The 14,719-nt window shown below is 46.8% G+C and overlaps 1 protein-coding gene across 2 annotated transcripts in view; it reads left to right on the top strand.

Moving 5' to 3' along the window:
- Nucleotides 1-4,278: 4,278 nt before the first annotated feature.
- The window catches only part of Slc41a2 (solute carrier family 41 member 2), a 133,208-nt gene continuing 122,767 nt past the window's right edge, over nucleotides 4,279-14,719 (top strand). Inside the window, exon 1 of one of the 2 annotated variants that reach the window (XM_059245110.1) lies at nucleotides 4,279-4,396. The gene's annotated coding sequence lies outside the window, so the exon portion shown is untranslated. Of the gene's footprint in view, nucleotides 4,397-4,602; nucleotides 4,860-14,719 lie in introns of those variants that run through there. The other variant, XM_059245109.1, reaches the window with a different exon arrangement.

Raw genomic sequence — 14,719 nt, 5'->3', positions numbered from 1 at the left:
AAGATTGGGGGCTTTCCTTAAGTGTTTCATCGTTGTCCATGGACATCCAGTACAAGCTTGTCAGTCCAACCAATCAGATTCATTTGTTCCTTCTGTTGTTAGGAACAGCCATGGTGTTTCTAGAGAACTAAAGATGCGTAACAACTATTTCTATGGTTTCCGGAAGAGGTTGGTCAGCCATTGGAGAGTTTCCAGCTCCCCTGAGGCTTGGGAACCTGAACTTTATTTCACCCTACAGGTAAGATGGAGTCTGAAGTCAAAATGCCAGCACTTAGGACTGGTGCATTTGGTCTGTATCCAATATCCCAACACTTGGGCAGCAGAGAGGGCAGACTGATCTCAACAGCCCCCTGATTAGGTGTCCTAGTTCACTTTCTATTGCTGTGAGGGGAAAGTAGACAAAAAACAGCTTGGGGAACTCAAGCAGGTCTGGGACCTAGGGACTGGACCTGAAGCAGAGGCTGTGGAAAAACCCTGCTTACTCAATTGTTCCCCAAGGTTTGCTCAGCTCGCTTTCTTACACAACCCAGGGCCACATGCTTAGGGGTGGCACCTCACACAGTGGGCATGGCCCTCCAGCATCAATCAGTAATCAGGAAAATGCCCCCACAGCTCTGTCTAGAGGTAAATCTGATGGAGACATCGTAATTGAGGTCCTCTCTTCTCAGATGACCCTAGCCTGTGTCAAGCTGACATAATACCCAAAACCTAACAAGCATGCCAGATTAGCTGAAACAGCAAGCTTCAGGTTTGTTCAGAGAGCCTGCCTCAGAAAACAGGCTGTAAAGTCACACACACACACACACACACACACACACACACATGCACATACACAATGCATAACTGTAAGAAAAATTAAATCATGACATTCATAGGAAGATGAATGCAACTTGAAATCATTATGTTAACAAAACAAAACAGGACAAACCCTGCATGCTTTATCTCAAATGATTTCTGTATGCCATTAAGTATGTGTACATAGACGTGTCTGCGTGTTTATACAAACTTCTCAGAATCTAGCTTAGCCGACTTCTAGCCTCCTGGACAGCTTGAGAGTGCTCTGAGGTGACATCTGAAAGGGATTAGCTTGCTGTGCTGGAGCCCACCTCTCTGATGCTCCATATTTATTGGTAAATGTATTGTTTTGTGAATTTCTGTTCCCTGCTGACTACAGAAATTTACGCAACCCCTTCCAGGATGGAAGGTGTCACTTAAGGTAATGGCTCTGTGTTCTCTAGGCCACAGTGACTTGTATTTGGCTCTTGGTTGTCTGTCCAACTTTTCATTCATTGGGCTCAGAATGCCATTTCTTCCAAGAGAGCTCTCTTAGCCGACAGAAGACAGGCCCCTTGGTCCGGCGCCGACCACCTCCATCATCGCTGCTGAACCTCAGCTCTGAGATACTTGCTTCACCTTCAAAGTCACCAATAGTTAGGCAAAAGGAGTTAGGAATGTGATTCCTGCTGCCTGCGTGAGCCAGGACCTATCCAGGAGGGGGTGCTTCTTTAGCAGAGTTCAGTGAGTTAGTTTCAGGATGAAAACTGAATTTCCATTTGAGTTCCAAGTTGAAGCTCAACGAATTTTAAAAATCCACACCAGACTGTGGTATACAGAATGAAGCGTATGAGCAGAAAGCTGCCTTCACAGCCAACTGATTGAGATGGGCAGTACTTGGAACCTCTAAGCTTTCTCAGGAAAAATGGCAGAGGTTGACTTCCAATGGGTGTTTTTGTATGGTTAGTTTTGGTTTTTCGAGCCAGAGTTTCACTGTGTAGCCCTGGCTGTCCTGGAAGTCACTCTGTAGACCGGGCTGGCCTGGAACTCACAGAGATCTGCCTGCCTCTGCCTCCCACGTGCTGGGATTAAGGAGTGCACCACCACTGCTCCCTATGGGTGTTTTTGAGTGGAAATTTTAAGAGACTCCATGAGCAAGGGAGACACACTTACCTGTTAGACTTTCTGACCATTTTTGGAGCAGCTCATTACTTTCTAGTAAGATGTAGTTGTGGGTGGTTTGAATAAAAATGGCCCCCACAGGCCCATAGGGAGGTGTGGCCTTGTTGGAGTAGGTGTGGCCTTGCTGGAGGAAGTGTGTCAGCTGGGGCGGGCTTTGAGGTCTCAGATGCTCAAGTCATGCCCATTGCGATCCGGATGTAGAAATATCAGCTCTTTCTCCAGCACCATGTCTGCCTGCCTGCATGCTTCCCGCCATGGCGATAATGGACGAAACCTCTGAACTGTAAGCCAGCCCCATTTAAATGTTTTCCTTCCTAAGAGTTGCTGTGGTCATGGTGTCTCTTCACAGCAACAGAATCCTAAGATAGTAGTTAAATCAAAACAGAGACATCTGGAAATGCCACGGAATCACTGACATTACCATGTCCCAGGACAAAACTACAGCCATTTAGTTTAAGGGTTTTATTGGCTTTATCTTCAGATTGTAAAACTAGGCCATACATACTTCATTCCTCAAAATACAATGAGCGTTCCAGTGAGGTAGGTGGAGGTTTCTTTCACAGACACAAAGGGGCTGAAGAAAGTGGAAAGAAGCATGTGATGGGCCGGGCGGTGGTGGCGCACACCTTTAACCCCTGCACTCGGGAGGCACAGCCAGGCGGATCTCTGTGAGTTCGAGGCCAGCCTGGTGTACAGAGCGAGCTCGATCCAGGACAGGTACCAAAGCTACACAGAGAAACCCTGTCTCAAAAAAAAAAAAAAAAAAAAAAAGAAGCAGCAGCAGCAGCACAGGAGCAGACTGATCATTTGAAAGTTCCTCCCCTTGTGATATATGGAGAAACAACATCAGATTGCCTTTGTGCCTTTGTGTAAGGATTAAGGCAGAGGCCGCTTCATTACCATGCCAACTCAAACAGCTGTTTCTGAGAAAGTGGAACAAACAGTTCCAGTTAGTGGTAAGTGACTCCTTTTTGGGGTTTAGCAAAGAACTCCATATGACTTCCTGCAATTTCTATTCAGCAGCCATATTTTTCATAGTAATGCTTTCATTCCTAAAGGTATTTTAAAATCCTTTAAAGATTTTAAATTTTATTTTAAATGAGTATATATGTGTGTGTAGAGACTGGGTATGTGCTCCTGAGTGCAGACTCCTGTGGGAGCCAGAAGAGGGCTTTGGGTCCAGTGGAACCGGACTTTCAGATGTGTGCTGGGGGAGAGTTGTGGAGGTGGGTGCTGGGAACTGAATTTGTGTCCTCCCTCTACAAGAACAGAACCTATTTTTAACTGCTTTTTAACTGCTAATCATCTTTCCACCCTCCCTCCCCTGACACCCCCACTTTAAAATCCTTTAGAAAATGTTCTAGGGCTGGGCACAAGGGTACATACTGTAATTCCAGAACAGGAGGGGTAAGAGTTTGAGGCCAGGTTGGAGAATGGTGGTCTCTGTCTTTAATCCCAGCATTGAGAGGCAGAGGCAGGCAGGTCACTGTGAGTTCAAGGGCAGCGTGGTCGACAAATCAAGTGCCCAGCCAGCCAGACCTACACAGTGAGACTGTCTCAAAAAACAACAACAAAAAGAGTTTAAGGCCAGTCTGGGCTGCACAGACTTTGTCTTCTAGAGTTCAACAACAGCAAAAACCCACAAGAGAATGACTATTTTTTTTGTTTTTTTAACACAAGGTTTCACTATGTAACCTTGGCTTTCCTGGAACCTGCTCAATAGAGAAGGCTGGTCTCAAGGAGAACCACCTGCCTCTGGGATTAAAGGCGGGTGCCACCATACCCAGCCTGAAAGAGTGTGTGTGTGTGTGTGTGTGTGTGTGTGTGTGTGTGTGTGTGTGTGTGTGAGACTGCAGATGGCCAAGAATCATTCAGCAGCTCCCTTACGGGTCAAAGTTAAGTTCAAGGTTTGACTGTGACACAGAAGAAGAAAAAGAAGGATAAACAGGGCAGTGTCTACCTCAAAAGCCGCTAAATCACCGCTGTCCCAGTCCGGTGAAAGCTTTGGTTTGAGGCCATAGAGTAGCCTCAGGTTAAAACCGAGCAGCTTTCCCCTGGAGTCGGTGCCCTAGGGCTCACACCTTTGTGGGGTGGGGTGAGGTGGCGGGAGCCCCACCAGCTGAATCGCACATAATAGGTGCCTAACAAACAGTCATCGAAGCAGCTCCCGGTTTTCCTTGGCAGATTCTGGCTCAAGCCTACCTCGACTACCAAACTCGAGCGTGGGCAAACTGAAAGGCTCGGCTGGGCAGCGCCCGCCCGCCCGTGCACTTGGCTCTGACCCTGCCAGGCGCTAGGAGGGCGTGACGCGCTGCCCGCACGTCTCCTCCCCGTCCTTTGGCCTCCGAGAAGCGCGCAACGACTCCCACGTCCTCGGTTGAATTCCAGTCCGTAAGGAACACGAAGCCGGACCCCGGCGAGGCCCGGGGCCGACGGAGCGGTGAGCCGAGGATGCGCGGGCTGGGAGGCGGCCCGGAGGATGCGCGGGGGCAGCCTGAGCTAACGCTGCCAGCGGGAGCCCAAGCCCGCGAGCGGCTTGCCAGGGCGCGGCTGCGGATCCGGGTAGCCGCCGGGCGGCCACATCAGCGGCGTTCGGCGGGCTCGGCGGGCTGCGCGCGTGCGCGGGGCGGGGCGGGGCGCGCGAGTGGCCGTGGGCATCGGGCGGCTGTCAGCGGCGGGCCCGCGGGGCCGGGCCGGGCTCACCGACTCCGGGGGTGTCGCCGCGCTGGGGCTCGGCGGCTCCGGCGTGGCTCGGTGTGTCGGAGGGTGTTAGAGCCGCGGCCGGCGGGATCCGAGACCGCCCCGACTCTGCCCAGCCCTGCCCGCCGCTGCCCTCGGGCTCTGCGTCCCACTTGCTCGGGAGGCCACGGTAACCAGGGGCGCACACCGAGGGATGTAGGAAGGTGAGCTCGGATGCAGATGCTGGGAGGCGGGCGGCGCTCACCCCTGGAGCCCGCTTTGGGGCTCAGCAGCGTCGCCACCCCGTTCTTGGCTATATATGAGTGTACAATATGTCTCAATTTCAGAAGCCTCAGTGTTCATTTATGGCGAGAGCTGGCATGTTCGGATGTGTTACATATTATATTCTTAGGTATGTTACACCTATGCCCTCTTTTTGTAAATGGACGTTTGATCCACTGATACATCAGGTGGCGAACGTGCTACTTATCCCTCCAAAATGTGGCTTTTCGTACATTCATCTAGTTTTGCAACTGTCACCACTATCCAGCTTTTTTTTTCCCCTCCGTAATCTCCAAAAGAAACCCCGTACCTGTTAGTTGCTACCCATTCCCTCACTGTGCCAACCCATTGACAACCACTAATCTTTCTGTTCCTATGCATTTGCCCTTAGTGGACACTAATGAAATCTAACAGTATTTGGGGGTTCCCCGCCTCCTCCATTTAAAGACAAGATTTTGGCTCTTCCCTTAGGGGAGCAGTTCTGCTGTATAGTTCAGGCTAATCTGAATTCGCGGTCCCCTTGCCTCAACTTCCCAAGTGGTGAGATCACAGGCTTTTGCCACACCCACCTAGTGTGTGTGTGTGTGTGTGTGTGTGTGTGTGTCTGTCTGTCTGTCTGTCTGTCTTTTTTTCTGGCTTCCTTTACATAGCCTAATGTTTTCAAAGCTCATTCATGTTGCAGAAAGTGTGTGTCTGTTCTGTACTTTTTTAAAGCTGAATGTCTATCCGGATGTGGTCACTATCACATCCATTCACTAGTTAATGAAGTTGCATTGTTTGTCACCTTTTAGCCATTGGATATAATTAATGCTGCTACAACATTTGTGGATGTGTGCTTTCAGTGCCCCTGAACACAAACCTAGGCATGGAATTGCTCAGTGCTTAACTTTTTTGAGAAACTTTTAGGCTTTAATCAAAGTTGTTGCTGAATTTTATCCTCCCACCAAACAGTGCATGAGGGTTGCGGTTTCCTTAAATCACCAACGTTTGTCAGTTTTCACTGTTTTTTAGCCACCCTAGTGGGTGTGACTTGGTATCTCTTTGTGGTTTTAATTTGGATTTCAGACCAGGGATTAAAGCAGTCTTTCCCATGCTTATTGGCCAAGTGTGTGTCTGTTCTGGAGGGACGTCTAATGAGATCCTTTGCCCCTGTTTTTGCTCTTTTTTGTTGTTTTTGTTGTGGTTGAGTATAGGAAAAAATTCTAGATTTTGGATCAATGCAGGTCATACTTGGGTAAAAATTGACTAAGTGCCGTTTGAGTCTTTCAGAACACCCTTTACCTGGTAATTCTTGGGCATTGTTGTCCTTTCTTATTTTTAGATTTTTGGCTTTCTTGAGAAAAGCCACAGGAGGTCTGGAACTGGGTCCTGATGAGACTTACGTTACTGTTTTCCTGTATCCTGTGTTAGCTTGAAAAGTCCAACTTATCATTAACTACAAGTAATTTATGGTGGATGTTGAACAAATTACTCGAACAAAATTTCATGTGCGTCTGTCTCAGTAAAGTGAAAGGTCTTTCTCCCCACTTCAGTTTGTGTAGTTCGATTGCAGTTCTGACATGTGTGGATGCAAGATAATTTGTTTGCTTTTTGAGGTGAAGTCTCTCACGCTAGCCCTGGCTGGCCTGGAATTCACTGTGCAGACCAGGCTGGCCTTGAACTTGCCGCAGTCCTCTTGCCTCTGCTTCCCAAGTGCCGGGATTGCAGGTGCGCACCGGCACACTCAGTGACATCATTTTGCCGGCGCTGAGGTTAAAAGTCACCTGGAAATGAGTGAATGCTACTGTGCTTTCTGCATGGTTGACTGCGGAGTGTGTACAAATCCAGCCTCAGTCTTTCTTTCAAAAATTAGTAGAAGGGATGACATTTCTCTGAACTCGGGTTCAAGATCAAGTTCTTGACCTCATTGCTGCTAAAGAAAAAAAAAATTTAATGAAACTTGCTGAATGGTGAAGAATAACTGTATTCAAGACCATTGTAGCAATATAAGGGCCATGACAATGGGCTTGGCACTGGGGGGACAGATTGGGTTTAACCCTGAGTGAGCTGTAGTTAGCAGGAATTTATAGGTGAAGAGCAGGGGCAGGGGCCCTGGATAGAGATGTATAAGAGGAAGCATTCCCAGTGAGGGGGATTCTGGGTAAGTCATCTTAGGATGATGATTCCTGCCGAAGACAAGCCTGGGCTCTGGGACACCTTGGTGAAGGATGAGGACCTACCTCCATCATGGGTTCTGGGACACCTTAGTGAAGGATGAGGACCTACCTCCATCACATACCTGGGGAGGACATTCTAATTAAACTGGCTCGGCAAGGCTCTTTGCTAAAGATGAAATTTGTAAGATGTATGGAAGACTCAGGAAACTGAATAGTTTGGTCATGCAAGCAATCTGTTACTGTTGAAACATATGCTATACAATTTCAGGAGCTTCCTAGAAAAGGAGGTTAAAGATTTCTCAGGAGAAATAATGGAGAGCAAGGGGTGAAAAGGATGGGAGAGACGGCCTAATCCTGCTGTTCATCTGTAACTTACAAAGCAAGTAATCTTTAACTGTGCTTATGCCTCACAGCCTTTATTAGAAATCAGCTGACGACGTCACTATGTAACCTCAGTGTGCTTTTGCTTTGATTTACCTGTGAGCTTAACACTGAAAGTATAAATATCGATCTGTTGTTGATTGTCCCCCGCATGCCCAATAGATGCTTCCCCTCAGCTCCCTGCAGTCTTAACATCACTTGTTGAGAACAGTTCCTTGTAAACCGGGCATGGTGGTACATGCCCGCGATTTCAGCACTGGATCTCTTGTGAGTTTACGGTGAGCCAGGGCTGCCTCCTGAAACCCTGTTACAAACAAAGAAAATGACCCCCCAGCAAAAGTGTCTACAAGTAGGTGGCCGTGCAAACTGACATGTTTGGGGGAATCGATCCCTGGTTGTTTTTTGTTTTTGAGGCAGGGTCTCTCTTATGTAGCTCTCGCTGTCCTGGAACTCCCTATGTAGACCAGGGCTCCTAGAACTCACTTTGTTGACCAGGCTGGCCTTGAACTCCCAGAGATTCACCTGCCTTTGTCTTCCTAGTGCTGGAATTAAATGTACCACCATTCATACCTCAATCCCTGGGAAATGATGGTCTGAGTTGGTTTGCCTGATTTATGTAGTGGACTTCTAGGGACCCCCTCAGCTCTGTGAAATTACTGTAGTTAAGTTTATTTACCTTTAAAATGCATAGAAATGAACATTGATAATCTCTGTGGACATGTGTAATGTATGTATATGTGTATATAGATATACATATGGGAGTGGCTAGTTTATATAGATATACATATGGGAGTGGCTAGAACTGTCTAACTCTATTTTGATTTTTAAATTTTTTGTTTGTTAGTTTGTTTTGCTTTTTAGAGACAGGGTTTCTCTGTGTAACAGTTCTGGCTGTCCTGGAACTGGCTTTGTAGACTAGGCTGGCCTCGAACTCACTGAGATCCACCTGCCTCTGCTTCCCAAGTGCTGGGTGGGATTAAAGGTGTGCGCCACCACCGTCCCACGATTTTTAAATTATTTTTATGCATGTATGTTTTCATCACATGCTTGCCTGGCGCCTGTAGCAATGGAAACCCTAGTGGTTGTGAGCTGCCATGAGGGTCCTCGGGAAGAGTCGTTAACCACTGAGCCATCTCTCCAGCCCCATCTATTTTAATTTTAATGTGGGTGGATTTAGTCATATTCCTTACTTCATGATCAGCTACTAAGGACATAGGAACTTTGTGTTAAGGAGGAACAGGACAGGTAAGTATTGAAGACTGTTTTAGCCAGGCTTGGGAAGCAGAGGCAGGAGGATCGCTCTGAATTTGAGGTCAGCCTGGCCTATATAGTGAGTTCAAGGATAGCCAGGGCTGTGTAGAGAGACCTCTGTCTCAAAAATGAAACAAAAGCCGGGCGGTGGTGGTGCACGCCTTTAATCCCAGCACTCGGGAGGCAGAGCCAGGCGGATCTCTGTGAGTTCGAGGCCAGCCTGGGCTACCAAGTGAGTTCCAGGAAAGGCACAAAGCTACACAGAGAAACCCTGTCTCGAAAAACCAAAAAAAAAAAAAAAGAAAAGAAAAGAAACAAAAAATAACTAAGAAAATTAAAATTACAGAAAGTACATTCTAGAGTGTTTTGGGCAAAACTTGATATATTTCAGAAAGTGTGGTTCAGATGATGAAGAGGAGAGCAGGAACAAGAAGTAATTGGAAGGCAAGGCTGTAGTAAGGACAGAGATTTTGCTCCAAAAAGATGTCTGAGTAGGAAAAGTGGGGAAACCTTCTTTACTTAATTTAGTTCTCACTCTTTTTTCCCAAGTTCTGGTCGTTATTTGCCACTCTTTTTAATATGTATTCTCAAGGACTTATTTTTGACTGAACTCAGAGTTAGAAGTGGAAGCTCCCAGTGAGGATAGCCTACGTCTCTTAGCAATCTGTTCCTGGTGTTTATCTTCATTCATATTCCCCCCCCCCCTCTCTCTCTCTCTCAATCGTCTTTTTTTTTTTTTCTTTTTCCAATACAGGGTTTCTCTTTGTTGCCCTGGCTGTCCTGGAACTCCCTATGTAGACCAGGCTGGCCTCGAACTCAGAGAGATCCACCTGCCTCTGCCTCCCAAGTGCTGGGATTAAAGGCGTGCGCCACCACTGCCTGGCTGTCCTTCATTATCTTGGTCATCATGAGTTTAGCATATCCTGCAGCCTCCTTGATTTTCTTAGTTTGCTGTTTCTTCAGAGCAATATGTCAGCGTTTGTGGTGCAGGATACCGGAAGTAACAGGACTCTGAATCTTCGGTGCTTTGGTCCTGGGCTTCTTCCCTTCTTTGTTTAAGGGCTCCCTGACAACATATTGGCAGGCATCATCTTCAGAGAGGCTGAAAAGCTTTCGGACTTTGCTGGCTCTTTCGAGCCCCAACTACCAAGGCGAGGTCCAGGAGTATTCCTCCCCTCTTCTTGCAGTAACCAAGTTGAGAACACTCAGGTTGCATCCACAACACATCCTCGAACACACTGGTGCTTCCTCTTGCCAGTTCTCTTTGGTCTATAACAAGAGTTCCCCTCACTGAACAGCGGGCGACTCTGCCATGGGCCAAGACACCTTGCTCCATGGGAAAACCTCGTTTGTCGTTCCTGCCACTGATTCGGATCACGTAACCCTAACACTCTTTACTCAGTGCATCAGCAGCTACCTCTGTGGCCTTGTGCTTCTCTCATAAAATGTACAACATTTGCATTTCCTTCACCTCAGTGGGTTCCTAACAGCCCGTGGCTGGGAAGGAGACAGGCATCTTTATCTAGACATGACTGACTGCTTAGGAGATGCCACAAAAAAAGAGACTTCTTTTTGAGACAGCGTCTCACCATAAACCTTGCTGGCCTGGAACTTACTATGTAAACCATGCTGACTTCAAACTCATAGGAATCCACTTGCCTCTGCCTCCTAATGCCAGGACTGAAGGTGTGTTTTGCTGCACCGGACCCAGTCCTTTGTCTTTCTCCATGATGGCCTCTCCTAAGGCCCAGCAGTAAGTCTAGGGTTACTGTCATTCATGTCGGGAGTTTTTCAACATACTAATTACCTCCCCCTCCAGAGCCTAGTAAAATTAAGATCAGGCCTGGGGGTACAATCCCGTGACAGCATGTTTGCCCAGCTTGCAGGAACAGCTCTTCAGCAGCAGCAGAAGTTGAGATCAAGCAGAGTACGGTGGGGATGCCTGTAGTTCCGGCTGCTCTGGAGGCTAAGGCATAAGGTTCCCGAGTTTACCATCACATCTAAAGAGAACAATAGAGATTAGACTTAAAATACTGATAGAATATTCTAAGATTCACTTCTGGTAAAGCCAGACTGGAGAACTAAGCTTAAACCCACACTTGGTTTCTTTTCCTTTTTTGTTTTTTTATTTTTGGTGTATGTGTGCACGTGGTGTGAGCATATGCCTGTGCGGTTGTACGACAGGTGTCTTGCTCAGTTAGTCTTTGCCTGATATCCTTTAAGTGAGGGTCCCTCATTGAACCTAGGCATCTGCTGACAGGTAGCAAGCCCCAGCAATCATCCTGTCACCATCCTGGGGTGACAGGTACAGGTGTGGCCACATCTGGCTTTTTGTCATGGGTGCCGGGGATTCAAACTCAGGTCCTTGTGCTTGTATAACAAATGAGTCCTCTTGCTCAGTGAGCTATTTCCCCGGCTCTGAGTCAAATTTACTCACTCAGATGAAATTGTAGTGCCTGAAAAACTCCAGGAAGGAAAACCCTGGGCTTTCCTGAGCTTAACTGATAGGCATTGGATGGAAAGGAGGTACAGGCAGGCTCATCAGACCTCTGTGAGTTTGAGGCCAGCAAGCTCTATATAGCAAGTTCTAGGCCAGCCAGGGCTACGCTGAGACTCTGTCTCAGAAAGTAAATAAAACAGAAAACAAGAATATGTTGTATAGCTGGGCGGTGGTTGCGCACACCTTTAATCCCAGCACTCGTGAGCCAGAGGCAGGTGGATCTCTGTGAGTTCGAGGCCAGGCTGGTCTACAAAGAGAGTTCTAGGACAGCTAAGACTGTTACAGAAACTTTGTCTCGAAAAAACAAAAACAAAAAAATGTTGTACATAGATACTGCTAGACCCTAAGGGTTAGGGGCTGTTATTGGGATTTGGTTAGCTTTCTTAAGGAATTTGGGTTTATCTTAGAGGAAATAAGATGCCATTGAGACTAGTCAAGACCTGGTTGATGAGATTACTATCTTCTGAAGATCTCTAGGTTCTTTGTCTTTCTCAACTCACTCATGAACTTCAGATTTCTGGCTAGTGATACAGGTATTTCCAGAATCTCATTCCAATCCGAAGAATCTTCCCATTGTTTTTGTCAGTAAGACCTCCCATTTCATAAAGTTCCTTGTTTGCCTTCCTTTCTTGGCTCCAAGATGGAAAGGTCTGAGAGCAGATCCTGCTTCGGCCTTTTCACATCGAGTCTGTTAACCAGCATATTACCTAGTGCATAGTAGGGACTAAACACCTTTGTAACCAGCATAATACCTGGTGCATAGTAGGGACTAAGCTCATGTTCACTGAATTTCATGTTAGACATTTATTACCCTAATATTTGAAATATACATTGTGCTCCTAGTGTGGTGGCTCATTTCTGTGATTCTAGCATGTGGAGAAATTGAGGCAGGAGGCTTGTCATGAGTTTGTGGGCAGCCTCAGAGTGAAACCTTATCGAAAAAGAAAACAAAACATAACAAAAGGGACGGGGTCTTTTGCCACCAAGCCTGGCAACCTGGATGGGACCCCAGAACCCCTAGAGTGGCACGAGAGAACCAACCCCTTGAAAGGAGTTCCCTGACTCATGACGTGATACACACACGTTCACAGACTACATATATGTACACATATACACACACACATACACACAAATAAATGTCAAACTAACTACAACAATGGCACTGAAATGTGGTGTCACACACTGTAGTTCTGGCACAGAACTCCGGGTTGGCCTTGTCTTCGCAGGAAGTTCCAGGCTAGCCTGGACTACATACTAAGATGCTGTCTCAAACAAACAAACATCTCAAAGAAACAGCAACAAAAGACAGAAGGGGAATATTTCCCAGGAGCAGGAACGGCTTTGAGGTTTCTAGTTATACTGCCTTTAACAAAATGGTTTTATTAGAATGTTTTCTCAGTTGAAATACTAGGGTAAAACTAAATTCACTTCATTAAAAGATAATCAACCCAAAGTTTTCTCTTACCGTAAAACAGTGGTAGGGAGGATGGGAAGGTGCTGGGGATGGCGAGCTCTCCAGCAGGCCCAGCCTTTGGAAGCAGGAAGATCAGGAGTTCAAGGTCATGTCAACCACATAGTGGTTCCACGCCAACCTGATACACCCCAAACCCTGTCTCAAAACAGCAGCCGCAACGGTGAACAATAGTTACGGCAGTAAGTCTTTGTTTTTCCTGAGAAGTCTAGAAGAACGGTTCAGGTCGCCCACAGGAACAGGCGCTCTGAGCACTAACAACAGCGGCTTTGTACAGACGCTGGGGACAAAGGGATAAGATGGTTAAAGTGTATCAATCACCAGTCCGGGGGAGAGGTTTTGCTCTTGGAAGTGGTGAAATTAGGACATCCATACGCCAGAAGAACTTAGGGGAAGAATTTGGATGATGTCAGTCGTTTCTAGAGAACGTTTCCGCTGTCACCTTACTGTGACTTCACAGAATTCAACCGAGAAACCGAGCTGTAAAGGTAAGAGTCCTTTGGTGTACGGTTCTGATAACTCGGAAGAAGTTTTCAAAGTTTCGTGAGAAGTAGAGAGACTTCAGTTCAAACTCGTTATTTGTAGATTTTTGAGGTATTGAAACTTGGCTAGTTTTGTAGTAAGTTTATAGAGATATATTTTAGACTGGACCGTCAGAATCGAACTTTGTTAATATGCAAATGGCCTTATAATACTCACTGAACTAAACTGAAGCTGTTAACGTGTAGATTTCTAAAATGTACTTCTCTGCGCATGTGCACGCGTGTGCGTGTTTGTGTGTGTGTGTGTGCGGGGTGTGTCCCACGGGCACAGGCGGAGGACTGAGGACACCTTGCAGGAGTGGGTTCTCACCTTACGCCATGTGGGTCTTGGCAATCGAATTCAGGTCTTCAGGCCTGGTGGCAAGCACCTTTATCCACTGAGCCATGGCACTGGCGCTGTGTAATTATACCTGAGGAACTCAGACGTTGGAAAGTATTATGCACAAACTTGCTCATTTCATTGCAGTGTAATTTAGTCAAGAGAGTCAGCTCTAGGGAAATGATTCATTAAAATGTGCCAGCCCTTTGAAGGGATTTCACCGGCTCCCTGGCTCTTCCCCCAGGGGTAAATGCTTTGAGCACTTAGATGCCTCTGTGCTTTCCTCCTGGCTAGGAATTCCAGGTCTTCTCTGGATGACCAGCCGATGTCTGGTCACTTGAGTGTGTGACTTTGACCTCGCTGTTCTCTGTGTGTGGCTTTCTGTCTGTCCGCCATTGTATCCCCCTTCTGTTTGTCCTTCTGTGTATGGCTTCCTGTCTGTCCACCATTGTATCCTCCTTTTCCTGTTTCTCCTCCCCACACCCCAATTTCTTTGAATCCTACTTGTCCTTTAAAGCTTTCAGTCTGGTGGGCACATTTGTCAAGTCCTGGGGAGTACATGAAATTTTGTATCAAGAGCTCATAGACAGGCACAAAACTGAGTAATTGGGTGCAGGGGGTAGGTGCTTCGTCTGTTTCACGTGACATGTAGAAACAAAACTGCTGTGGCATGCATATCTGAGGTGTCAGAAAACGTGTGTTCACTTATTACTTAGTAGACAATAATACCAAGTGAGTTCACCTGTGAACCAGAGTGGACTCTTTGTACCCTTGGCCTATCTATGTGCTGGCTACAGGAACATCTGGAACACCACAGTAGCTTCTATGTGTCCCGCTGCCAAGTCAGAAAGCCCTGACAATCTTACTAACTTTATAACTGTGGGAATATTACTTAGACCCCTTGTGACTCAATTTCCCAAGTGTAAGTTATGAATATATAGCAAGAGGCCAGCCTGGGCAAATTCCAGGATAGCCTGAACTACATAGCAGGACCCTGTCTTAAAAGCATTTTTATAGTAGTTTTTAAAATTATTTCAAAAAATAAATTAGAGATCTCTGTTCTCTAACCTTCCTACATTAGTGATGTTTCCTTTTAGAGCTCCCTGCTTCCATCCAGTGTAACTTAGTGGTAGAGCATGTGCTTCACATGCATGTGCTCGTGGGTCCAACCCACATCCCCCA

The sequence above is a fragment of the Peromyscus eremicus genome, chromosome 18, assembly GCF_949786415.1.
Source record: "Peromyscus eremicus chromosome 18, PerEre_H2_v1, whole genome shotgun sequence".
Classification (NCBI taxonomy): domain Eukaryota; kingdom Metazoa; phylum Chordata; class Mammalia; order Rodentia; family Cricetidae; genus Peromyscus; species Peromyscus eremicus.
Note: the sequence above shows the minus strand (reverse complement) of the source record. Positions and strands in the feature narration are given on the sequence as shown.